Source organism: Mastigoproctus giganteus, chromosome 1 (genome assembly GCF_048544385.1).
Source record: "Mastigoproctus giganteus isolate SK-2022 chromosome 1, ASM4854438v1, whole genome shotgun sequence".
NCBI lineage: Eukaryota > Metazoa > Arthropoda > Arachnida > Uropygi > Thelyphonidae > Mastigoproctus > Mastigoproctus giganteus.
The window spans coordinates 147,039,433-147,066,554 of record NC_143575.1 but is presented as its reverse complement, the minus strand read 5'-3'; the positions used below and the strand labels follow the sequence as shown (position 1 = coordinate 147,066,554).

Here is a 27,122-nt window from a genome sequence, read left to right as displayed (position 1 = left end):
AATCAACCGATAACTGAGATTCTGTCAGAAAAAGTACATGGGGTTTGGCAGACTGCAAGTTGAAATGGACATCGATGAGATTAGAATTGAGACCACGTATATTTGTGAAATGAACTAGGAAGTGAAGTTTCGAAGAGAAGTAATCCTATGGATAAAGATTGAGGTAACTCTTACGAAATTTTTTAAAATCTGATTTAACATAGGACATATTGAGACTTAGTTGCTCTTGGTTTTATAGTAATGACAATTTTAAAAAAAGGAAACTAGTAAATTGTAACTATAAAGTAATAGTAATATATAATAGTAATAGTAATATATAATAGTAATAGTAGTAATACAATACAATTTATTTTTATCAAGAGAATTTGTTTACAATAAATGAACTTGTTAAGAAAAGAAAATTTCTTGACAACAAGTTGGAATTCTTCATTTACAACAGTTTTTGCATACAAATTTATTATCTAACAGAAAAGATAATGAAATCACAACACATAGTACATTCCGCACTGCAAACAGAGATAGCAATTTATCGGCATAGCAATTCTAATCTACTGTATCATTGAGTATCAAAAATTTTCTTATTAAGAATTTTAATTTGGACCTAGAATAACTTCTCCTGAGCCTGAAATCTACACTAACCAACAAGTTGTTTATTATATTCATTGTACGCCTATCTCCACATCTATTTAGTAACCTAGGGTGAGGTAAAACAATTGCTTTTGGGTTCCTTAAATTATGTGAGACAATTTTTTTGCAGATTCGACTCTTCAAAAATAGTGTTAAGATTTTTCAAGATTAAATTTAACTTCAATTTTTGAACTGGATAAAGTATTTTATATTTCAACAAAAATTGCCTTCCTTATTCAGGTCATTCCAAAAGTTTGTCCCCATTAAAAGTCTCAAAATCCTGTTAATTAAGTTGTTTATTACCCTTATTTCAGTTATATTTGCTCGTGCCCATACATTTACTAAATAATTGAGTTGGGAGTCCACTAATGCATAATATAAGGTAACTTTTGTTCTAAGATTTAACTTATTCTTAATGTAGTAAAAAAAGTACACATAAAATCTCATTTTTTTTTACAAATTTGTTATATGCATTGCCCAACTTAGACTGTAGTCAATCCATAACCCAAGGTAACAATGATTTGAAACTTCTCCTACAGTTAGACATTTGCAATTCTGGAAATTCTGATCATGTAGGCATTCATGTTTATGTAATTTAATAGAGGGATGCATGTCCAAGGGTTTGATGAGGAAGTCTAATTACCAAAAATTTTGTTTTTTTCAAAGCTCAGTGCTAATTTATTATCATGCAAACAAGTTTGTAAATGTGTCAGTTATAAATGGCTAAAGATTTACAGCAATATTACATCCTGCTGTAAATCTTTAGCCATTTTTGTCAGGTTCTTTCCAATTGTATATAAGATTATATCATCTGCATAAATTTTTATAAAGGAGTTCTTTATTACTTCGAATATGTCATTTATATAGATGTTGAACATGATTGGCCCTGCACAAGTGCCCTGAGGTACTCCTCTCTTTACATTATATGATTTTCCCGTTGCATTTTCTACTTCAACTGTTATTTTGCTTTTGGTTAAATAACACACTAAGATTTGATTGATTCTTCCCCTTATACCATATTTCAGTAATTTTTGTTGCAATATTGGGATATCAATTAAGTCATATGCTTTGGTCAAATCTATAAATAAAATCATTAAGAAGTTATTGGTGTTTAAATGTAAGTTAAAAGAGTCTACTAAATTCTCTAATAATGTCTGTGTGCTCTTGCCTTTCTGATATGAGAATAGAGAGTTGTTTAACAGTCCATATTGATGTAAATATTTGCTTATATGGGAAAAAATATAATTTTCTATTATCTTATTTATAACTGACTGAATTGTTATTGGTCTATAATTGCAAAAGTTATCTGGTGATCCCTTTTTATATATAGGTATTACCTTAAATTAAAGTAAATTTGTAGGATAGTTTCCTGACTAACATTGTGCTATAAGCTCCACCAAGAGAACAGAGAACTGTTCTTTATTTCTCTTTACTTTGGTTACTGTAATACAGTCCAGTCCATAAGATTTCTTGTTCTTTAACTGTTCTATAATCTTAAGAATCTCAGTATATTGTGGAGTTAAGACTACACAAGAGTTCACTATCTGAGGAAGACTTATCTTGTTGATAAAAGGAATTTTGGCAATAATGAATATAATATCTTTTGAGATCTAATACAGCTTTGGCAAACCCTATTTGCAGCTTCATATTGTTTGTTTGTACCACAAATCTGTTCTAATAGTGTTTTAATTTGATTTCCCCTTGATAATTTCTTCCTTGTACTTAACAGGTTATTTATAATGTTCCATTTATCCTTTTGAGTTATCTGCTTATCCATAAAAAATTGATTGTAATAAGTGTTTTTTTGTTTTCTAATCATACCTGTCAATTTATTTCTGAGTGTTTTATAATTGTCATAATGTTCTATCTTTGATGGACAATTTCTATACTGCCTGAAGTATTTATCCCTTTGTACCATTAATTCTTCTATTTCGTTAGTCATCCAAGGTTTCTTAAGCTTAATCCTGCTACTCCTAGAATTTATGTTGCAAGCTGAGTGATTTACTTTTCTCTCTGTATTAAACCTTGAATTGTTTATCATTTGTATTATCTTATTTGAAAAGACATTTACATTTGTTGTGTAAGATACTTGCTCTTGTATTAACATATTATCTATGTTCTGTTTCAGTTTACCTGTTGATAAATAATTTTTCTTCATAACATTTGTTAATTTTATATCTTCACATGGATGTTGTTTTGAGTACATATCCACTATTAGTATACATGTTCTGTGATCTGAAAATTGATTTAATAGTAGGTAAGAATTAGCATACTTCAACTTTATATTTGTTATAAGGTTATCTAAACAACAGCTTACTGTTCTATCACCCTCCATCCTTTGTTGCCTAGTTATTCCAAATAAGGTATGTTCAAATCCATAATTGTTTAAGATTGCAGAGTATCTGAGTAACACATTATCAGTTTCATCAGTTAGTAAATTAATATTAAAATCTCCTATTAGCATGGTCTTATCAGTCTGTATGTCATCCCATAGCAAAATTGTGTTATCTAATTCAGTTAGGAAACTGTTTATAGAATCTGATGGTGGCCTATAAAAAGCACAAATCATGAATGTGTTTTCTGGATCTTCTCCTAATAATTTGACACAGCAGTTTTCACAAGACTGAGTTAAGTGGTAAACCTGTACTGCCTTAAAGCATATTCTATAGTATATTATTATTCCTCCACCCCTTCTCAAATCTCTCAACATATAGACCTTGTCATAACCTTGTATGTTATAATTAGAAATTTCATCACTTTTTATGTTAACCTCTGTTAAAACTATACATGAAATAAATTATTTCATTGCATTTATATATTGCAAGAAGTTAAACCAATTTTTTCTTAATGACCTGATATTTAGAGCTACCAGAAAGAACTGATTTTTATCAATTATAAGAGCTTGAATATTTGGATTATTTAAAAAAATGTAAAGGTGAATTAAAAACCTGTGATTCCTCAAAAAGTATACCTGATGTCTTAATTTTACCTTAGCTCTAGATTTCAAGAAATTTCAATTATGCACAATAAAAGAGTCTATTTTATATACTGCAGATCTTTTGAGCTCAAAATTCTTATGGCTCTTGATGATTCATTCTTCTTCACTTAATAGTAATAATAAAAGTAATAATAATAGTAACTACACAGTATCAGACAAGAATGTTGTCAAGAATTTATTAAATATCACATCTGTGTTAAATGTACATGTTAATGTAAGCTGGAAGGCAGGAATAAATTTTTTAGTTAAAAATAAAAAACCAAACAGCTAGATATATATGTACCTTTAGCTAAAACACATATGCATCCACCCTCAGGAGAAAATTATTAAGATTAATAAAAAACTTTATATACAAATGCAGACAAAATGCTACCAAATATATGCAGAATACACTGAACTGCATATTATCAGGAGCCAGCACCATTCAATATACGAGGTGCATTCAAGTTAAAGAGGTCTCCAAATTTATTTCTCATAAAGCAGAAGATACAGTTGACACTTGCCTCACTTTTCAACATAGTCTCCTAGAAGCTGCATATATTTTTTTACACCGGTTCTTCCAAGCTGCAAAGGTTACAGCAAAGCTTTCTTTGAAGGTATATTCAGCTCACTGGTAAATGGTAGAAGCAGCTGCTTGTTGGCTAGGAAACCTTCTGCCACGAAAATCATTACCAGAAGCACTGGATTTGGTCATGGAAGTCCCATTTATTGGCTGCCATACTCTCCTGACCTTAACCCATTGGATTTTTATGTGTGGAGTCACATGAAACAATTTTTTTATGCCACAGAGGTTAATAGCCAGGATGACTTGTTGAATCGCATCCACAAAGCTGCCACTGCTATTAAAAACAATGCAATGCCTCGCACGTGTAGATTGATTTGGTAGTTGTTGGCGCATCGGCTTCTGTGGCCATATTGCACCTCCCAAGGTTTTTGCAGTACTTTGATCCAAGCCCGAGGCGGGAATCGAACCCGCGACCTTTGGGTTGCCGGGCAGGTACTTTACCCACTCGGCTAGCCCGGTCGGCCCCACGTGTAGAGGATTCCTTCTCACGCAGTGTCGAGACCTGTCTCATGTTACGTGGCACTCATTTATTTCGAACATCTTTTGTGATATTTCTTCTGATCATGCTTCAATTTGATTGCAGTATTAATAAAATTCATTTACTCTTGCTGCACAACAGTATTGAGTTTCTGAGTGCAATTCGATTCATAGCTAAATTTTAACCAATGAACATTTATTGTTCTGGATTTATTGATAGAGATAACAAGCCACAAGCACAAGAAGGATAAATCACTGGATTAATTAAAATCTGTGTGATAATTTCCAAACAAGGCCAATAGTAAAACAAATGTTTAGTAAAAGAGCATCCAAGACTGATAAAGGTTTATTTGCAATCCTATGAGATTTCCAAGCTAATTGAAAAAGCTGGCAAGCCACATAATATTGGGGAATCATTGATTTTGTCTGCAGTGTCTGTTGTAATTTCAACTGTAATGAACCAGAGTGTACATGAAATTACTCAGACTATCCCTTTGAGCAATTCATCAGTATCGACGTGTATTGATGAAATGGCAGATGATGTGGAAAAACAATTACTTGCACAACTGCAAGTTAAGAAGTTTGCCCTGCAAATCAATGAATCCACTCTATGCAAAGCCCTTCAGATGACAAATGTTAAGTTTTTGAATGATTATCAGTTAATGAAATGCTGAGGAAATGCTTTTTGCCCAAAAGCTCAAGACAGACACCAAAGGTGAGACAACATTTGAAGAAGTTAAGAGTTATTTCAAGGAAAACAATATCCACTACAAAACATAATAGCTTGTGCAACTGATGGTGCTGCTTCGATGGTAGGTAGATACAGAAGATTCATCGCACATTTAAAAAATGCTATGCCTGAAGCAACCAAATGTTGTCCACCATCAACATTTGGTTGCAAAAAAATTGGGAGGATGTTTCCATGGCACCCTTTGCTGTTGTTGTTTGTTTGTTATTTGGTTTTTAGGAGCATTAGCAACTAAGGCCATATTGCTCCGGGATATGCAGTGGTCATTCCCTGACCTTTCCGCATCCTCCATATTTGGTGGTGACGGGCTCGAACACCGGTCTAATCAAGAAGCGTGTGCTACACATTGCTGCTCCTTCCCACCTGGCTACGGAGGCGCCCCACCTTTGCTGTTGTAATAAAAGCTGTAAACCACATAAAATCAAATGCACTTCAAAATTGTCTGTTTCAACAACTTTGTGAAGAAAATGAGGAAGAATTTGAATGTATAATGATATGCAATTTCAGTTTAGCGACCTGCTAGAGATGACTATCTCAGACTGGGTGGTGAATCCATTTGAGGTAAATGTGGTTGATGTTGACATCGTATTACAAGAATGTCCTATTGAACTGCAAAGTGATATAACAGCACAAGCTAGATTCAAAAATGACAAACCAACATTTCTGGGTAAGCAGTGAAATTGCAAATAACTTTCCACAACTTTGGGGAAGGCAAAATTGTTTTTTTATTGGATTTCCCACTTCATATCTTGTTGAATCTGGATTTAGTCAAGTTCTTCATCTGCTATCAAAAGCTCATAACAGTCTTGATATTGTGAAGAGAGGTGATCTTTGATTATCTCTAACAATGCTGCAACCAGATATACAAAAACTTGCTTGTTCTCATCAACCACAAGGATCTCGCTAAACTAAGGGACAATAATATTATTGTAATATTTTTTGAATAGAAAAGATCAAAATATTACATGAGTAAAAATTCTATTATAAATAAAGGTTGTAGTTAATAAACCCCTTTTTTTTTATTATTACTATTCCTTATAATAATACATGTTATAAATAAAAAGTGCAGTGGTTAAAGTATGTATTTATTATATATATTACATTAATTATAATTAAACAATATGAAGGGTGGGCCACAGAGGCCCCCACCCCTCATATTGTTTAATTTATGAATGAAACTCAGAAGTGGGCCACAAGCAAAAAAAGTTTGAGAACCACTGATCTAAATGACAATGACTTGTATCCCGAATACTGGAGATGTGGCTATCCCACTTAGCAAGCCCAAAAAATGGGAGAGAAGTGATGTGATCGCAACCCATGTTTTTATAGGCATGAATAATTTGCATAATGTTCAGCTATGTAAGGTGGTAGATCAATTTCTATTGGATACTCAGATTTGAATGTTAGTGGTATTATATCAAATATTCACCTTCAGTGGCACTGTTTACAAAAAAATATTCATGAAAAACATTTTGTTCTGCTAATTTTGTTGAGCAGTGTACATATTTAATAAGATAATGATTATACATATATATAATGTACTGTACTATAATGTACAATACTAATTACTGATATCAATAAATATACCATCAAATTGTAAATTTCATATAAATTTTTTTGCATTACGTGGCAGACAATATGGGACATCATTTTTATACAAGGCCTGTGATGAATAATAATGATTTTAATATCAATGCTGGATAAGTTGGAACATCATAGCAAACTTCATCAGGTGACAACAACTATGATGATCCATTTGGGCCATAACATTTCGTACATCTCTACCAGTGCATACAGATCAAAATAGAAAAGCAAGAATACGAAACACAAGTATTCTGAGTATGAATTAACAAAAATGGTGGTCCCAACTTACGGATTGCATGTTAATATATTAACAGATGTAATACTAAAACGTATGTTGCAAACTTAAGAATTAATTATGAATTATTTAATACTAAAATGTATGTTGCAAACTCAATTATTAATTATGAATTAAATTTGATGGTAATGAAGTAAATATTCAAAAAAAATTTTTATGAGTTGTATATCCAGCCAAATTAGACAGTATTTTGAGTTACTCCTTTTACTTTGGCATTAGAATTTCTTTTGTATTGTTATATATATATATATATATATATATATATATATATATATATATATATATATATATATATATAAAAAATTAGATAAGAAAATAGACTAATTATGTGATTGCTACCTCACATAGGTAACATCCAGTTGACCTTTGAATTCTCCAAGCTGTCAGCATAAACTACCCATAGAGGTGGTTATATAATCAACAAAACGCTGGCTAAAAAAAAAAAAAAAAAAATAGTCTACACCCTCTCCCCGTAATTTGAATTTATGGCTGGAATCATTTATAATACCTTTATTCATTTTACTATCCATTCTGAGAGCCTTATAAACCTCAATTAGGTCTTCTGAGGTGCCTGATTGTCAAGCTCTGTGCCCCACATAATCATGTTTATTATTATTTAGTTTTTATTTTGTGCGGCAAAAGCCTGTAACTACTTCCTTGCATTCTATAACTAATACTAAAATGATACAGTAAATGTTATTTCTAAATTTTTATAAATGTTTATTGCAACTGTTAACAGCCATATTCTTTAGGAAGTAGCATGTGCAGCTAGGAAATGCTTGTTGCATTTTATGCAAATGTGCAATTAAATATATATGCTAAATATGGCTTGAAAATCATGCATTCAACAGATGCTAGAATCAATTATTGCACAATGCACATATTTATGCAGGTAAGAATTGAGATGGTACTGATTAATCAAAAATGAAAAAAAAAGTTCAGCACACTGACACAAGCTGTTGTTTGCTACAGCTTTTCAATTTGATCCTAATTAGATTTACCATGGCAGAAACTAGTTTCACATCATAGAGCTAAATGAAAAATTATGCATGCAATGAACACAACCTCTGCAGGAAATATCAAAAAAGCATAAGAGATCCCACAAGCATTTGCACTACATAAAAATTGCCAAGTCAGATCAACTCCAGGGGCTCACATCTGGTGAGTATGGGCTTGGCACATCTAGGGTCCTGAGCTGGATATCATCATTCATCTCTTTCTTGGTGATTTCCTTTCCCTTCTGACTGACTGACTGACTGACTCTCTCTCTCTCTCTCTCTCTCTCTCTCTCTCTCAATTTTTTTTGGCTGGTGCATAAGCCTCAGGTTTCCTTGCACCATATGGCTAATTAATAATAATAATAACAACTCTTTATGGTTTCACTTAGCACTTGACATTCATATTGCACATGTCAAAGAAAAATAAGGCTTTACTAGTTATTTCTTCTATGCATCACTGCAAATTTATTAATACTTCAAACAAGCCTACATTTATTTCATTTTATAACACCACAAAAGGTAGTGTTGAAAGCCTACACAAAAAATGCACAAAATGTACTTGCAGCAGAAGAACAAATGTATGGCTGATGGCATGATGTCAATATTGTTTAAAGTAATAGATATTTGCTGAGTAAATATCTAATAATTTTATTAAAGAATTAGTCAATGTACTTGTATCACCCTATAAGATAAAAAAAAAATGTTTACAAAATCCTAGAATAAGCAAAGAACTTCACCTTTCCATTCAATGCATCTTTAATTAACAAAGGAGAGAGTAAAAACTAAAACTGAAAAACAAAGTTATAAATTAGAGTTTGTCCTAAAAATGGGAGGGAATATATATGTGTATTTCTTGTATAAAACTAGTATGCCCAAAAAATATGTAGTATAATTGTGGGGAGAAAGAAGAACCAAACTGACTGTAGTTTTTCTGAAACTTTTTCGTTTTTAATTATAAACATTAATATGAAGTTTGTTTGTTTTGTCTTTTTTTTTTTGCTATTTTGTCTCTGTAGGATGGTGTAAATAGAAAAAACAAAGTTTCAATTGCTTTTTTTTGCATAATAAAGTATTTTGCAATGTTTGAAATATTTAATGTGATATATATTCATGTGATTTCATTTCTATTAAACAGCATTATCTAAACATAACATAGTAATTCATTTTTTTTATAAAAAGTAGCATCACATTTGGTGAGTATGGGCTTGGCACACCCAGAATCCTGAGCTGAATATCATCATTCTTATCTTCTTTGGTGCTCTCTCTGACTCTCTCTCTCAGGTAACTCAAAATTTTTTTGGCTGGTGCAGCACAAGCCTCAGGCTTCCTTGCACCATGTGGCTAATAATAATAAATAAATAATCCCCCCTTTAGGCAAAGCAATCTCTCAAACTTAGGAATGAGCCTGCATGCTAGTCACATGCCATTTTTTTTTTTTTTTTAAATAAATACTGTATATATATATATTAAAAAGTCTCAAACTGGTGTTTGGGGTGTCATTATTGATATTTGGGAACCTAAAAATTAAATTTTCAATGACAAATTAACAACGCTCGCAAATGTATTTTTCCAGAGTCTAATTAAAAAACGAATGCGGTACGGTAAAACATGCACGTTGTCATTCGAAGCACACCTATGAGAAAAGAAAACATACTCATAAAAAGGTTACAATGCACAGGATATAAAAATTTACCTGATATAATCTGAAAACAGTGTCACGATCAGAAACTAACTGGTTTTGCCCACAAATCAAAAACTTCCCGTAAATAAATAAACGACTTCAACGTGGCATGGAATAAAAAGCCAGATCAGCCTACGGCAAACTCCACTAGCCTTGCCGCAGGGAAGATACCATCCATCCATACTTCCGTAAGGCTGATCAGCAGACAAGACAAGGAGTCATTCTCAAATCTTGTTGCTAAACAAAACAAAGGTTTGGACATTAGAACAGTCAAAATAGCATGACCAAATCTGTTTCACTTAGAAGAAGAATAAAAAAAATAAAATAAAAGTGGACGACTGTTTCAGTAATAAAAATTTATTCCTTTAAAATATATTTAAAAAAGAAACATTTTCCAATATATTTTTATATAAAACAAATGGACAGCTTAAAATGTCGTAGTACTGTCTTAACTTTAAAATTCAGTAATAGCAAGTTTCTTTTTAACTTAGACTGGTTAGGAGCGAGAGTGCAGCAGCACACGCTCTTGGAGTGGACCTCGATTACGCTCACACGACTGCTAAATACATGGTCGGTTGTTGTCACAGAGAAGTAACAAAATCCTAGAATAAGCAAAGAACTTCACCTTTCCATTCAATGCATCTTTAATTAACAAAGGAGAGAGTAAAAACTAAAACTGAAAAACAAAGTTATAAATTAGAGTTTGTCCTAAAAATAAATTATAAATTAGAGTTTGTCCTGTGGTCGTTATAGGGTTTTAGGTGCATCGGAAACTTAGGCCATATTGTGCCGTATATAATATAAAAACCAAACCAAATTACGATATTAGGGTTACCCGTAAATGATTCCGTCTGCCCATATATTTATTTTGTCTGCAAAAATTGCGTGTTCTCTGGTCGATTTGCCTGTTTTGTTGGACGAAAAAAACCCAGTTTCTGGGAGAAGGGAGAACTTTGCTATCCACACCTGAGGCCGACTAACTCAGCCACAGAGTGAAAAAGGCCCATTAAGTTCCTCGCGTCATCGACAGAATTCGAACCCGGGTCTCTTCCATCCAGTGTGGGATGACACAGTGACAATACTACTGTGCTACCGCGCAGACCGCCATATATAATATGCCTGCAAACTACGTGTATTCTGTGGTCGATTTCTGGAAGAAACACCGAGTTTCTGAGAGAAAATACCAAACCAATATGTCTGCAAACTACGTATGTTCTGTGATCGATTTGCTGGACGAAATACACGAGTTTCTGCGGGAAAAAATCATGGAATCTTCGTCTTACACTGACTAACGCAACCACGGTGTGAAAGAGGCCTATAAAAATTCCTCGCGTCATTTATGGGACCACTAAATACAGTTAACGATTCTATTAATGATTTATTATAAACTATGCTGAATTGGTTGTCGTGCCGGAGTATAAAGAAGAAGAAAAAAAAAATATATATATATATATATATATATTTTTTTTTTTTTTTTCTACAAATCATCACACATGCACTCAGTGACCACCTACCTAATACCGTGTTGAGCCACTGTTCGCACGGATGACAGTCAGTGTTGCCAACTCTTAATAATACTTCCCGCTAGCCGCATGCTCAAAATCCGCTATTTTTAACACTTAACCCGCCAACTTTTTAAATTTTCATTTGGGTTAAATCCTATTAATGGGCCATAAAAATTTTAAGACCCTACATTATGCCCAGACAAAAACCTCCAAATTGCATATCAAGTGCAGTTTATTCTGAGGAAGAAGTCAAAAATAACAATTACCGTTTAACGGAGATGATGAATTTATGCAGTGGCAATATTAATCACTTGAATTCTTGGTTGGCGAAAAATCACATTTTGCAAAGTACAGCTTTTGGTGAAGTTTGCAAACTTGAAATGTGGCTAACAAAAAGTAAATGTAAAACTGATATGTTTAGATGGGGTTGTAAGAAATCTTGCCGTAAAACAAAGAGTATCAGGCATAAATCATTTTTTGATGATAGCACATTAGCGTTATCTCAAAATTTATTATTTCTATATTTCTGGTCCTAAGATTGGTCTCAAGATCGCATTGCTCTTGATTTAAATATCAAGAAAAAAAAATAATAAAAAAAACACTGTTATTGGAAAATGCAAAGATCTGAGGGAGATCTGCGTGATATCAATAATTCATTAAGATAATTAACTAGGGGGATTTCAGAAAATGGAATACCTATCGAAGTTGAAATTGATGAATCTGCATATTTCAAAAGAAAATATATAATAATCCCAGGGACTCGCATCTGGTGAGTATGGGCTTGGGATACCCAGGGTCCTGAGCTGGATATCATCGTCGTCTTCTCTTTCTTGGTAATTCCCTTCTACTTCTCTCTCTCTCAATAATTCAGAATTTTTGTTTTTGTTTTTTTTTTTTTTTCGGCTGGTGCAGCATAAGCCTCAGGCTTCCTTGCACCGTATAGCTAATAATAAAATAACAGAGGACGACTAATAGGAACACAATGGGCTTTTGGTGCATTCGAAAGAATAACCAAACGATGTTTTTTTTTTGTTCCGGTAGAAAATAGAGATAAAAAAAACTCTATTATCAATTATAAGAAAGAGAATATTGTCAGGTACAAGAATCATCAATGATGGATGGCCTGCATATAAAGATCTCTACCGAGACATTTAATTATACCCATGATGAGGCTTGCTTTCAGACAGCGGGTATTTTGGTTGGTGGAACAGACTTGCATCCTTTGTTGTGGATGTTGTGTGGTTATCTACATCAAGAAGGCGGAAATGATTGATAGATGAATCTCCTTGTGGAACTATAATAGCCTAAATAAATTTAAGGCTGAGCTGTACAGGTATTTGGAACGAACGGAGGGGTGAAATGGGAGCGCTTTTTTTTGGCTGATGATGCATCAACTTGCTTTCTTGCATCATATGCCTCTACTAATGCTAATGCTAATGACACTCCTGGCAGAGAAGAAAAATGCATGGGATGCATATAAATTATTAGGCAACACAGAAGAGGAAGAATGCTGATGGGATTTTTCCTCTTTCTCAGAATAATCACCTGAGAGTGCATATATTCAAATTGAGGAAAGACAGATGTAATATATATGTGCGATAGTTTGCCTTTAGCCAGCGGGTAGTTGGTCGTTGGAACAGACTTCCATTCTTTGTTGTGGAAGTTGATAGCCTAAATAAATTTAACGCTGAGCTGTACAGGTATTTGGAACGAACGGAGGGGTGAAATGGGAGCGCTTTTTTTTGGCTGATGATGCATCAACTTGCTTTCTTGCATCATATGCCTCTACTAATGCTAATGCTAATGACACTCCTGGCAGAGAAGAAAAATGCATGGGATGCATATAAATTATTAGGCAACACAGAAGAGGAAGAATGCTGATGGGATTTTTCCTCTTTCTCAGAATAATCACCTGAGAGTGCATATATTCAAATTGAGGAAAGACAGATGTAATATATATGTGCGATAGTTTGCCTTTAGCCAGCGGGTAGTTGGTCGTTGGAACAGACTTCCATTCTTTGTTGTGGAAGTTGATAGCCTAAATAAATTTAACGCTGAGCTGGACAGGTATTTGGAACGAACGGAGGCATGAAATGGAAGGGGTTTTTTTTTTTTTTTTTGGCTGATGCTGCATAAGCTTGCTTTCTTGCATCATAATGCTAACTCGTCTAGCAATGATGACTCCTTGATCTCGCAGTTCCTAGCATTAGTAGAGGCATATGATGCAAGAAAGCAAGCTCCTGCAGCATCAGCCAAAAAGAGGAAAAAAAAAAAAAAAAAAAAACAAGCTCCCATTTCAACCCTCCATTCGTTCCAAGTACCTGTCCAACTCAGCCTTAAATTTATTTAGGCTATTAACTTCCACAACAAAGGATGGAAGTCTGTTCCACCAACCAACCACTCGCTGGCTAAAGGCAAACTTCCGCACATCTATCCTACATCTGTTTATTCTGAGCAAGAGGAAAAATACCATCAGCATTGAGCATGCTCAAACCATTCAAGGCATTATGCACCTCAATCAGATCACCTCGCAGGTGCCTATTCTCCAGACACTGTAATTTGCAAAATTTAAGCCTTTCATCGTAAGAGTAACCCTTTGTTCCATTCACCAATCTTGTTGCCCTTCTCTGTACTCGTTCCAACAGCTCTACATCCTTCTTAAAATGAGGCTTCCAGACCTGTATACAGTACTCAAGGTGTGGCCTGACCATTGCTTTATATAATGGGATAATCCCCTTCTTATCCCTGCAAGAAAAATTCCTGTATATCATTGACAAGACACTACGAGCTACTCTTTCAGACCGTCTGCACTGCTCAGAAAACTTCATATCTGCCTGCACAATTACCCCCAAGTCCTTTTCACTCTCTACCACTGTCTGTGTAGTACCACAGAGTTGATAGGTCACTCTGGGGTTGCTGCTTCCCATATGTAGTACTTTACATTTGTCAACGTTAAACTTCATTTGCCACCTCTCAGACCATCTGCTCAACTTTTCTAGATCCTGTTGCAGCAGCGTACTTAGTGTCCTTAACAACCCTGCCAACCTTCGTATCGTCTGAAAACTCGAACATTAAGCTTGATATACCATCATTAATATCATTTATGAATACAGAAAACAACAATGTACCCAATACTGAACCCTGAGGGACTCTACTAATAACATTAGTTCACGAAGAGCAGTGTCCATTGATTACCACTCTCTCTCTCTTCTCCCACTGAACCATCCCCTTTATCCATAGCAGCAATTTGTTTCCAATGCCAAACTGCTCCAATTTGTGTAGCAGTCTTCCATGTGCAACAGTATGAAAAGCCTTTCTAAGATACAAATATATAATATCAAGGTTATTCCCTACATCCAGTTCTTCTGTGACTGCATCATAGTACCCAATTAAATTGGTCAGGCAAGACTTTCCCTTAACAAAACCATGCTGTGTCCGAGCTATAACTGGAGTCTTGTCTAGATGATCCTGCAGTGCTTCTTTAACCAGTTCCACCATTAATTTTCCTGGAACAGAAGTTAAACTAACAGGTCTCTAATTACCTGAATCTCCCTTTGATCCTCCTTTGTGAACTGGGGTCACATTTTCACATCTCCAGTTCGTGAGTACCTCCCCTGAGTCCAAAGAAGCTCTCATAATTATGGTTAAGGGTTTGCCTACTTCCTTTGCTGCGTCCTTTAATATAACTGGATAGATCCCGTCCACCCCGGGTGCCTTTTTTTTGTTTAACTTCAACAATTTCTTCTCCACTTTCCCCTCAGTTATTACAAAATCATCCAGCTCACTGCCAGAGTTTAACTCACCTCTGGCATTCCCCTCCCTGAATAACTCCTCATGGGTGAATGTAGATGCAAAATACTCATTTAGCTTGTTAGCCACCTGAGCAGGATCAGCAACAGTTGAACCATCAATACCTAGTGGAACAATCTGATTCATCCCTTTCCTTCTAGAGTTTAGACAGGTAAAAGAACTCTTTGTTGTTTTTCTTTGCATCCTTTCCCAAGGATTTGTCATAATCTGCCTTTGCCCGCCTAATCTCCTATGTGATTTGGTTACAGTCGAGCTTATTAATTTATATGTATTCCATGCATTTTCTTCTCTGCCACATGTCTCATTAGTTCATCTGACATCCATTTAGGCCTAAACCTTGAACAATATTTCTTAGTTGGTATGTATAGCCTAGTAGCTTCCAAGATAAATTCTTTGAATGCTTCCCATTTGGAATTTGCTGTTGGTAACCTCATCAGTTGGTCCCTCCGTATACAATTTAAATACTGTCTCAGACCACCGTAGTCACCTTTAAGAAAGCAAAAACCCTTCCCTTTACCCTTGATGGTAATTACCTCTTTGAGTAAATCCCACTTCAGCACACTATGATCACTGCCACCTAGTTGTTCCTTTATCTGCAGATTCTTAGTGCACGAAGAATCACTACTGATAATCGGATCAAGAGTATTACTACCTCTAGTTGCCTCCCGAATATGATAGTCTTGTGGAAGTTGACTGGTTATGCAGACTGATGAGGTCCCATTCGGTGATGAAACTTCTTGATGTATTCAGGGAAACAAGTGATGAACTGTCTTAGAGTATCTATTTTACTTTACAAGCATTTCTGCACTAAAAACGGCAAGTTTTACAATCGGTTGTTCTTGAGTCGAGTGGATGATGAGGAATGTTGGATTTTTGATTCTATGCACGTCAGTCTTTTTTGACATTTTTCTGGAAGAGAACCAGGCTCTTGTTTCAGACGTGCCAGTATTTCATCTGTGCACCCAGTGGATTTCTGGGCATTGGGAACTGCTTGCTGCATTTCACCATGGAAGGGAGAGCTTTTCCACTACAGTCTCGCCACGTGGCTCCAGGAATTGTGCCATTTTGTACCCAAGCGGTAGGCGGTTCGTAATGAAAATACTAGTGAAATCACTAGTATTTTGAGCTCTCTTGGGTAACGTAGTAAATAATAAAAATCGGGTGGGAAAGCCCCGAATGCGAGTCCCGTCGATGACAGGAGGAATAAAACCGAATAAGATCGACTAACTCAGCCGCTTTCACAAAGTAGCTGAGTTAGTCGGTCTCAGGCGAAGTAGCACGGTTTTTTCTGCCGAAAACTCTGGTTTTTCGTCCAGCAAACAGAAAATCTACACAAGCAATTTACAGACCGTATATATACAGAGCAATATCGTCTTAGTCGCTAATGCACCTGAAATCCCTATAACAACAACAACTAGTATTTTGATTATTTTACTGATCACTGGTACTGAGCTGGATATCATTGAATGTGCTGTTCTCAGCTGGTCAGGCACATTGTCTACTACTTCTCTCTCTCTCTCTCTCTCTCTCTCTCTCTCTCTCTCTCTCTCTCTCTCTCTCAAGGTAACTCGGGAATTTCTTTTGGCTGGTGCAGCATAAGCCTCAGGCTTCCTTGCACCATATGGATGATGATGATAATAACAACAATAACGGGGCAAGGTGACCCAGTGGTTATGACACTGGACTACCAGCCTGATGGATCGGGTTCAAATACCGCCTTGGCACAAGCGAACGCGGCTCCATCACGCTGGGAGACCAGTGCCTCCGTAGACAGATGGGAAGGAACAGCAGTGCGTAGCACACGCTTCTTGATTAGACCGGGGTTCGAGCCCGTCGCCACCAAATACGTAGGATGCGGAAAGGTCAGAGAATGACCACCGCATATTCCCGGAGCAATATGGCCTTAGTTGCTATTGCTCCTAAAAACCAAACAACAACAGCTGGGAGACCGGTATAATAATAGTAATAAATTAGAATAATAATAATAATAAATAAAATAGTAATAAAATAAATAAACATCGTGAAAGTTGCTCCAAGGGACCTACCTACCCCAAGGTCGGAGTGGCGGCTAAGACAGATTGTGGCGCCATCTGGCGTCACTCCAGAGAATTACCAGTGGAAATAAACCGAAGATAAACAGGTCCCCCTCCATTGATGGAAGATGTCGCAGAGAAATATTAATTATACCGCATTGAATGTGGTGCAGGATAAAGTCACTCGCGTTCAGGCCTTAGGCAGAGGAGTCGGTTCGAAAAATCAGAGATGGTCTCCTGAGGTAGACAGTGGAGTGAGTGGCACTGTCCCCAGTATGGCTACCATAAGAGAAGGGCAAGACCATCTAGCCCCACCAACTGGAAGTGCTAACTGCGCTAGTGATCACCCAGGATGGAAGAAAACGGCAACGCATGAAGTGGAGCATCGAAATGAATACGTACATCATGCAAGCATACTACGAAATAACGAAGCTGGAGACCGATATGACAACTTACAGGGCGAGACTCTTGCCAAGTGGCTGGAATGATTCCCGGATATTCAAGTCAGCGAATAGTGGACCAGAGAAGTACCATCGTCATGAAGAACCAGATAGCTCCTGCAATCTTGGAAAAAATCGAGCAGGATTTGACCGATCAACGACAAAGGATAAAGATTATGGAACCAGAGGTGGAAAAGCATACCACCACCGAACCAGAGGTGGAAGAGCAAGAAGAAATACAACCCACAGCAGCTGAGGTGGAAAAAGACGAGGTCATGATAACCAGAATAGAGGATGAGTGGAAGAAGGCCCTAACACAACTCGAAGGAATGGATCCCACAAAGACTCATGTGATACCGAAGCAGATGCCAAATAGAACCTTGTGGAGAGTCACAGACCACCTGAATCGGCACATGATACCACATTACCTTGACAGCAATGGTACAACACTGGAAGCCATTCACTGAGCCGTGTATTGTGCTGCGGAAGCAGCCACGAGAATTAACGGGAGAGAAACGAGAGACCAGCAGCAGAAGAACAGAAAACAGAAGAAACCACCAGCTTGGGAAAGAAGACTTCAGCAGAAGAAAGAAAAATTAAGAGTCAAGATAGGCCAATTGACCCAGTACCTGGTTCTCAAAGGAGTAAGAAATTAATTGGAAAAGTAAAGAGCATACTCAAGAGAGACAGCGTCCACAGCAAACATGAGACAAAAAATCAGAGAATACGAGAATACCTGGACACATTGAAGCAGAACCTCCTTGCACTCAGCAAGAGACTATGCCGATACAAAGAGAGCTCCCAGAGGAAAATAAACAACCGAATCTTCGATGAGAACCAAAAAGGCTTCTACAGGAATCTCGGAGAAGGCGGGAAAGAAGGGAACATACCACCCGAGAAAAAGACGATTGAGGAGTTCTGGGTAAACATATGGGGCAGGAAAGTAAGACCTAACAGCCGAGTCACCTGGATAAAACTAAAACGCAAGAAAACCAAGGAATACAAGAAATGAGAGGGTGGGAAATTCAGGAAGAAGAGGTAAAACAGACAAGCAAGAACTCTTACAACTGGCAAACTCCAGGAATAGATAACATCCACAACTACTGGTACAAGCTCACTTGAACAGACCTGGCAGAGCAGTTCACCAGAATGATAAGGCACCCAGAGACAATACCAAAGTTTCTCACTCAAGGAATCAGATATCTGAAGACTAAAGATGAAGATACAAGAAACCTGGCGAAATATAGGCCAATCACCTGCCTCCCAACAATGTACAAGATCCTGATCAGCATAACCAGGAAGATATCAGACCACAGAACATAATGGCTGAACAGCAGAAAGGATGCAAGGAGCAATTAACCATAGTTGCCGCGGTTATGGAGCAAACTTACAAGAATCGCCGTAACATGTACACAGCCTACATCGATTACCGCAAGGCCTTCTACTCCGTGCTCATAGCTTGCTAATAGAGGCGCTGAACATCTACAAAGTCAATCTGATAGTGACAAACGTCCTAGGAGGAACGATGTTGAAATGGAGCACCACCATTAAGATCGAAAACATCACAACGCCAATCCCCATCAGGAGAGAAATCATTCAGGGAGATGCCCTGAGCCATTTGTGGTTCTGTCTAGCACTTAACCCGCTATCCGCTATGCTCAACAGTAGCAAGTACAGATATAACCTCAAAGAAGGAAAGAAGAACCTGTACACCCTCACCCACCTGATGTACATGTGTGACATCAAGCTCTACGTGGGAACCGAGAAGCACATCCAGCAACTACTCCAGATCACCAAAGAATTCAGCAATGATATTAGGATGGAATTTGGTCTCGGCAAATGCAGGGGAAAATTAGTCAGCCAAAACCACCAGCTGCAGACTGGTAAAGAGATTGAAGCAGCCACGGCAGAGAGAGAGGCCTACAAATACTTGGGGATGATGCAGGCTTAGCAGTTACAGCAAAGGAAATTAAGGCCTGCCTGACCGAAAAATACCATCAGAGACTCAGAAGCCTGCTGAAAGCAAAGCTGAATGGAGGGAACACAGTTAAAGCCATAAACACCTATGCAGCCCCAGTGCTAATACTCCTTCAAGGTCACAGATTGGACTAACACCGAGCTGGAGGATATCATGAGAAAGACAAGGACAATGATGACCAAGAGCCACCAACACCACCCGATATCTGCCGTGGAGAGTCTGACAATTGCCCTGGAAGAAGGAGGAAGAGGCCTGATAGACCTCATTGAGCAACAGAAGACAGCGGTAGTTGATCTGAAGATTATTTCCAGAAACACACAGCAGCATTCCACCAGGCCATAAGGAAGATAGACAAGCGGTATATCTCACTCAACCTAAGTGAGGAGTCTCCCCACAACCAGGAGGTACAAACAAAGTTAGAAATGTTTGTTTGTTTGTTATTTGGTTTTTAGGAGCATTAACAACTAAGGCCATATTGCTCCGGGAATATGCGGTGGTCATTCTTGACCTTTCCGCATCCTCCATATTTGGTGGTGATGGGCTCGAACCCCGGTCTAATCAAGAAGCGTGCTACGCACTGCTGCTCTTTTCCACCTGGATACGGAGGCGCCCAACTAGAAAGATGGACAGAGGAGACATTCCATGGCCGACAATACATGATCTCTATCAAGATCACATAGATAAAATTGCTTCCAATGCATGGCTCACGAGCGGGAAGCTCTTCCCCGAAACTGAAGGATTCATGCTCGCCATTGAAGACCAAGTAATCATCAAGCAGAAACTATAGAAAATTCATCGCAAAGGAGCCCGGAGTGTCCGATGACACATGTCGACGATGTCACCTGGCTTCAGAAACGATCCAACACATCACTGCAGGATGCAAGGTGATCACCCAGACTGAGTACTCTCGTAAACACAACCAGGTAGCCAGGATAATACATCAGAAGCTAGCAAGGAAATACCAGTTGATCAAATAAAGTGTACCGTACTGCAAGTACGAACCCCAGGCAGCACTAGAGACCCCAACTCACAAGCTGTACTGGGACCAAGCCATAATAACGGATAGGACAATCATGCACAACAGACCGGACATAACTCTTGTGCACAAGAAGGAAAAGGCTACCTATCTGATTGACATAGAGGTACCCAACACTGGCAAACCGCAGAAAACCCATGGGGAAAACCTGCAGAAAACCCATTGCACGCTGCATAGGTGCAATTAAGTGTGAAAATTGCAGGTTGAAAGATTTCAGTAACTATACGTAGGATGGTGGTCAGTGATAGACGTGCAGGCATGAGTATAGTGAAAATTGAGATACTCATACTTTGCTGGGGTTTTCACTTACGCCTGCGTGTCTCGGATGTACTGTATTGACATTGGTCTAATAATGGAACTATTCATTATTAGACCAATGGATATATGTTTTATATAATAAAACAATGAATAACAATCCCTGGTCGGAAATAGCTTCCTGATGCAAGAGGCCAACCGAGGCTAACAAACTTGTGCAGTGTAGCATAAAAGTCACAAGCAGTCAAATAACAACAATGGTAAACAAAGAAGCATTTCAGTAGACGACGATTTTTTTAACTCCTAGTAAGTTGTCACAGATGGAGTATCGCAGCCGAAGACCAAATGGGGTTTTATGAGTTGTCATAAAAACTCTGTCAGCAAAAAAAAAACAAGAATATCAACACTGGGAAGTGAAGGATTTCGAAAAACGTTCCTGGTCTGACTAATCCCGGCTTCTGCTGTTTCACACTCCCGATGTCTGCTGATTGACACTCATGCCATATTCTGGTCCTTTGTATTTCACCCTCACAGAGGACCAGAAAGGCGCTTGGAGTAAATCGGTATGAATCCAGAACCCATCTTACCAATAGTAAAATGCAGGCTGGTGGGAGAGCAAAAAGCACTTTTAATTTTTCCTGTTAGCCGCATCATAAATTTTTTGCTTCAGGTAATACTGCATATATGTGGAGTCAAACTTATGTCGATTTACTGTCTCTGTGTTTTTGTTGTAAACCATTCACACTCATACTGTCAGGGTAATTCTGACACTTTAGTATCAGTATTATTGGTGGCACATATTGCAAGAAAGGAAGCTTATACAGCATAGCTATAAAAAAATAAAAATAAAAAAAACTTTCCTATTTCACCCTATCCATCCGCTCGAACACTTGGTCTACTGTAGTTCTTCCTTTAATTTATTCAGGCTATCTATTTCCATAACATTGGCCGTGAGTTTATTCCAGCAATCAACCACCTGTAGGCTAAAGGAAACTTCTGCGCATCTATTCTGCAACCATCTTCGTCAATTTGAATTTATGCCCCCTCATGTGGCAAGAGGAAGAATGCCATCAGCATTGAGCTTACCCAATCCATTCAAAGCCTTAAATATCTCAATCAGATCACTTCGCAGGTACCAAGTCTCCAGCCGCAGCAATCTGCAGAACTGAAGCCTTTCTTAGTAAGAGTACCACTTTGTTTCCGTCACAATCTCGTTGCCCTTCTCTGTACCCAATTCACCAGCTCTACACCCTTCCTGAGATGAGGTTACCAGATGCAGTACTGTATGCAGAACTCAAGATGTGACCTGACGATTGCCTTAAGCGACAGAATAAATATCTCCCCATCCCTGCTATCAAAATTCCTATATATATGACAAAATCCCATGTGCGGTCCTTGCAGCCTGTCTGCACTGCTCAAAGAATTTCACATCTGACTGCAAAATTCACCATGGGTCTTTTTAATTTTCAGCTTCCTGAATGTAGTAGCACACCGTTAGTATGTTACTCTGAGATTAGTACTACCCATATGCATTTGTCAATGTTAAATTTCAATTGACATTCTCAGCCCAACTGCCTAATTTTTCTAGATCCCGTTGCAGTAGTTGCGGTCGTCAACCAACCTGCCAACCTTTGTATCATCTGCACTAAATACTGAGAAAAGCAATGGGCCCAGCACCAAAACCTAAGGGACTCCTTCGATGACATCAGTCCACGATGCACATAATAGCAAATTTGTACAATTTGCTATTATGTGTAAAAGTATCAAAAATTTTCTGAAATCCAAGTAAATGACATCAGAATTATTTTTTGCATCCATTTCCTTTGTTTACTGCATCATAGTATCCAATCAAATTGGTCAGACAAGATCGCTCCTTGAGAAATCCACGTTGAGATTGCACTACTGTCTAGATCAGTGGTTTTCAACCGGGGTGCCACGGCATCTTAGAGTGCCGCAGAAACATTCCAGGGGTGCCACGTAATTTGGGTTTAAGTTACTTAATCCTTCTTTTTTAATATTTATATATTTATTTCATTATAAAAAGGTTACGGTATCCATTGTACGGTATCTTTTTAATTTTGTGGTGGTCTATAATTGATTTAGTACCTCTATATAAAGAATAAAATTATTATATAAATATATATATTTTTGTATTATGAATTGTAATTTTGTTTATATTTAAATATGATAATAACTATCATATAACATATTTTTTAATATTAGATATATATATACAGAGAGAGAATCGGACTAACAGGCAGAAAATTCAGTAGGGGTACCACAAAATAAAATAAATAAGAGTTTGTTATTAAAAAAAAAAAAAAAAAAAAGGTCAAAAACCACTGGTCTAGATGGTCCTGCATTACTTCATTAACCAGTGATTTTCCCTGAACAGATGTTAAGCTAACAGTTCTGTAATTCCTCATGTCACTCTTTGTCCTCCTTTTTTTAATTGGGGATACATTCGCATCTCCAGTCCACGTGAACTTCTCTTGAATCCAAAGATGCTCTCATATTTATGGCTGAGGGTTTACTTACCTCCTTTGCTGCTTTCCTTAATAAAACTGGATAGATCCTATCCACCCCAGGTGCCTTTCTTACATTTAACTTCGACAATTTGTCTTCTATTTTTCCACACAGTTATTACAAAATCGTTTAGCTCCCTGGTAGAGTTTGATCAACTTCTGGCATCGACACCCTTAACTATTTCCTTAAGCTTGTCAGCAACCTGAGCAGGTTCGACAACAGTTAAAGCATAGAAATCAAGTAACCCAATGGTTCAACCCCCTTCCTTCTACTGTTAATATAAGTAATGAAGGTTTTGAGCAGGTTCAAAAACAACAAAAGCATAGAAATCAAGTAAACCAATGATTCAGCCCCTTCCTTCTGCTGTTAATATAAGTAATGAAGGTTTTGATGCTTTTTCTTGGCATTCTTTGCCAGAGACTGATCGCAAACTGCCTTGGCTTTCCTAATCTCCTTTGTGACTTGAATACAGTCTAGTTTATATTTACCATAGGCTTCTATCACAAGATAGTTTATACGCATCCCCTTCATTTTTCTTCTCTGCCACTGTCTAAATAGTTCAACTGGCATCCATTTAGGTCTAAGCCTTGACCTGTATTTCTTAGTTGGTATGAAAAGCCTAGTAGCTTCTATGATTATTTCCTTGAATGTTTCCTATTTAGAATTTGCTGATGGTAACTTCTTCAGTTATATGCTGATGGTAACTTCTTCAGTTATATGCTGATGGTAACTTCTTCAGTTATATGCAGATGGTAATATCATCTGTATAGAATTTAAAAACTATCTGAGAACACTGTAGCTGCCATTACGAGAGCAAAAACCCGTCCCTTTACGAGAGCAAAAGCCCTTCCCTTTACCTTGATGGTAGTTACATCTTTAAGTAAACCGTACATCAGTACACTGTGTTCACTATCACTTAGTGGTTCTTTCATCTGCAGATTCTTAAAGTGTGAATAATCACTGCCGACAATAAGATCAAGATTATTACTCTCTCTTGTTGCCTCTCTAACATGCTGCTGTAGAAAACAGTCATCCAATAAATCCATAAAAGTCTTGCTAGTGTGTGAGTGACCAATCCATAAGTTCCAGTCAATATTTGGAAAGTTCAAATCTCCCATTATATGACATTCTGATTTACTGGCCCACTTCTTTGTACAGCTGTTCGTTGTACTCATCAAGGACATCCTCTGCTTCTGCTTAAACATCTTAACAATACAATGCTAAGCAAAACACAGAAGAAACAAACAACATCGAACAGATATGCAGATAAACTGTACACCTACTAATAGTACAGATGTCTTTCCGTTACTGAGAGAGAGAGGAATGCAGACAGACAAATCTGAACATGAAATTTAATCCTCCTCAACGTTACTCCCATCTAATAGAAATTGTGACGAGTTTTTGTGTGATTTTAAGAAATATTTTCGAAATTTACACATAAAAATTGATTGCAAACAGCTTATATATTAGCGGAGGTAAAAATCATGTGAGTCAGGATTATTAAACTGGAGACTGAATACTTCGTTCAGTGATGCATATTTAGTACATTGCAAGGATCGGTTCTTGGACCACTGTTGCTTCTTACTCTCACAAATGACAACGACAAAGGGATAGAAGGCGTGATGTCAAAATTTGCAGATGGCGTAAAGATTGGCAGAGTCGTTAATGATCAGTGACAAGCAGCGCTCCTTCAGGATGGCTGGAATAGACTTCAAAGATGGTCAGAGAAGTGGCAACAGGGTCACAGTGATGGATTTGGGTTGGGCACTTTAAGAAATTATGATCAGCAAAATCAGACAAATCGACCATAGAACACACGCAATTAACAGACATAAGACACAGCACGGCAGATGAATTTAATTATTCGGGTGGCCTAAAAATAATAGTTTGTTTAAGAAGTTATGAGCTGGATTACAATAATGAGTATTAGCACATAGGTTCACATCTGGAGCCCATGTGCTAATACAAACATCTGAAGCCCATGTGCTTGGCAAACCCAGGGTCCTGAGCTGGATATTATCATTCTTCTCTTTCTTGGTGATTCCTCTCTCTCTCTCTCTCTCTCTCTCTCTCTCTCTCTCTCTCTCTCTCTCTCTCAGGGTAACTCGGGAATTTATTATTATTATTTTTTTTTTGGCTGGTGCAGCATAAGCCTCAGGCTTCTTTGCACCATATGGCTAATAATAATAATAATAATAATAAACGCAAGATGTTACACTTGGGGAACAGCAAACCCCCCCCTCCCCAAATAAATGATACACTTGGTGAGATTAACTTAAAAACAGTGGAAGAGGAAAGGGATCTGGGAACTGCAATACCGACAGATATGAGGTTTTCTGAACAATATAGACAGGCAGCCAGGAAAGCCCGTGATGTCCTATTGTTGATTTATCGAACGTTATCCTGTAGAGATAGGGAGGTCATAATCCCACTGTATAAGGCAATTGCAAGACTATATTTGGAATGCTGTGTTCAAGTATGGTCACCTCATCTGAAAAAAGACACCGAGCTTCTTGAAAGGGTCCAAAAGGTGAGCTGTTTGCGTGGTAAGATCGGCAAAAGGGCGACCGCACGAGGAAAGCCTCCAAGTGATGTGGGCTAAAGAGCTTGGCAGCGAGACACCTCAGAAGTGACCTGATTGAGGTTTATAAGGCTCTGAGAGGGATTCGTAAAATGAATGAAAGTGGAACTAGGAACCATAAATTGAAATTACAGGGGTTGAGGAAGGAAGATTGTAGGAAGTTTTATTTTAGCCAGCAAGTCATTAGTCGTTGGAACAAGTTGCCCTCGCAGGTGGTTGAGGCTGGCAGTTTGAATAAATTCTAAGGTCAACTGGACAGTTATCTGTGTACGGAGGAAAGCGTATAATTTATATTTTCTTATATACTTGGGTTTTTCATTTTCTTCTTCTTTTTTTTTTTTTTTGCCAGTGCAGCAAAAGACTGGCTTCCTTCCACTATATGGTGAATACGATTACTGTTCTATTGTTAATGCTATTTGTAATTCAATTTTTTCTTTATCGAGAACGGCTGTGCTGCGATAATCAAAACTATTGTATTGCAAGTTGATTACATGTCGTGTAACTTGTCATGTGTAAATTTTATAGTTCACGTACAAAGTATAATAATAATAAAACTTATAAACTGAATTACAATCATTATTATTATTATTATTATTATTTCTCCTTATGGGTTTTCCACCCAGTGTCGGGTCATTATCAGTCATTTTCAATCCACTGCAGAATAAAGAACTCTCCAGCAACTTTCCAGTTCCTTCTGTTTTGTGCAATGGCCACCCACAAACTCATGAATTTCGTCTATCCATCTCCGCCGTTGTCTTTCGAGTTTTCTTCTAGCTCCTCTTGGGTACCATTCTGTTATTTTCTTGGTCCATCTGTCATCATGTCTTCGAGCTATGTGTCCTGCCCAAGACCATTTTAGTTCTTTAGTTTTGATAAGAATGTCCTTTACTTGAGTTTGCTGCCTAATCCATGCGTTTCTCTTCTTATCTAACAGTCTGATTCCCAATATAATTCGTTCCATTCTTCGCTGTGTAGTTCTCAGCTT

General features: G+C 37.3%; 1 protein-coding gene across 2 annotated transcripts in view; it reads right to left on the bottom strand.

Moving 5' to 3' along the window:
* The window catches only part of LOC150091183 (transmembrane protein 198), a 278,344-nt gene that overhangs the window by 208,852 nt on the left and 42,370 nt on the right, over positions 1 to 27,122 (bottom strand). For both annotated transcript variants that reach the window (XM_090382651.1, XM_090382643.1), the window contains exon 2: positions 9,986 to 10,210. The gene's annotated coding sequence lies outside the window, so the exon portion shown is untranslated. The remainder of the gene's footprint in view (positions 1 to 9,985; positions 10,211 to 27,122) is intronic.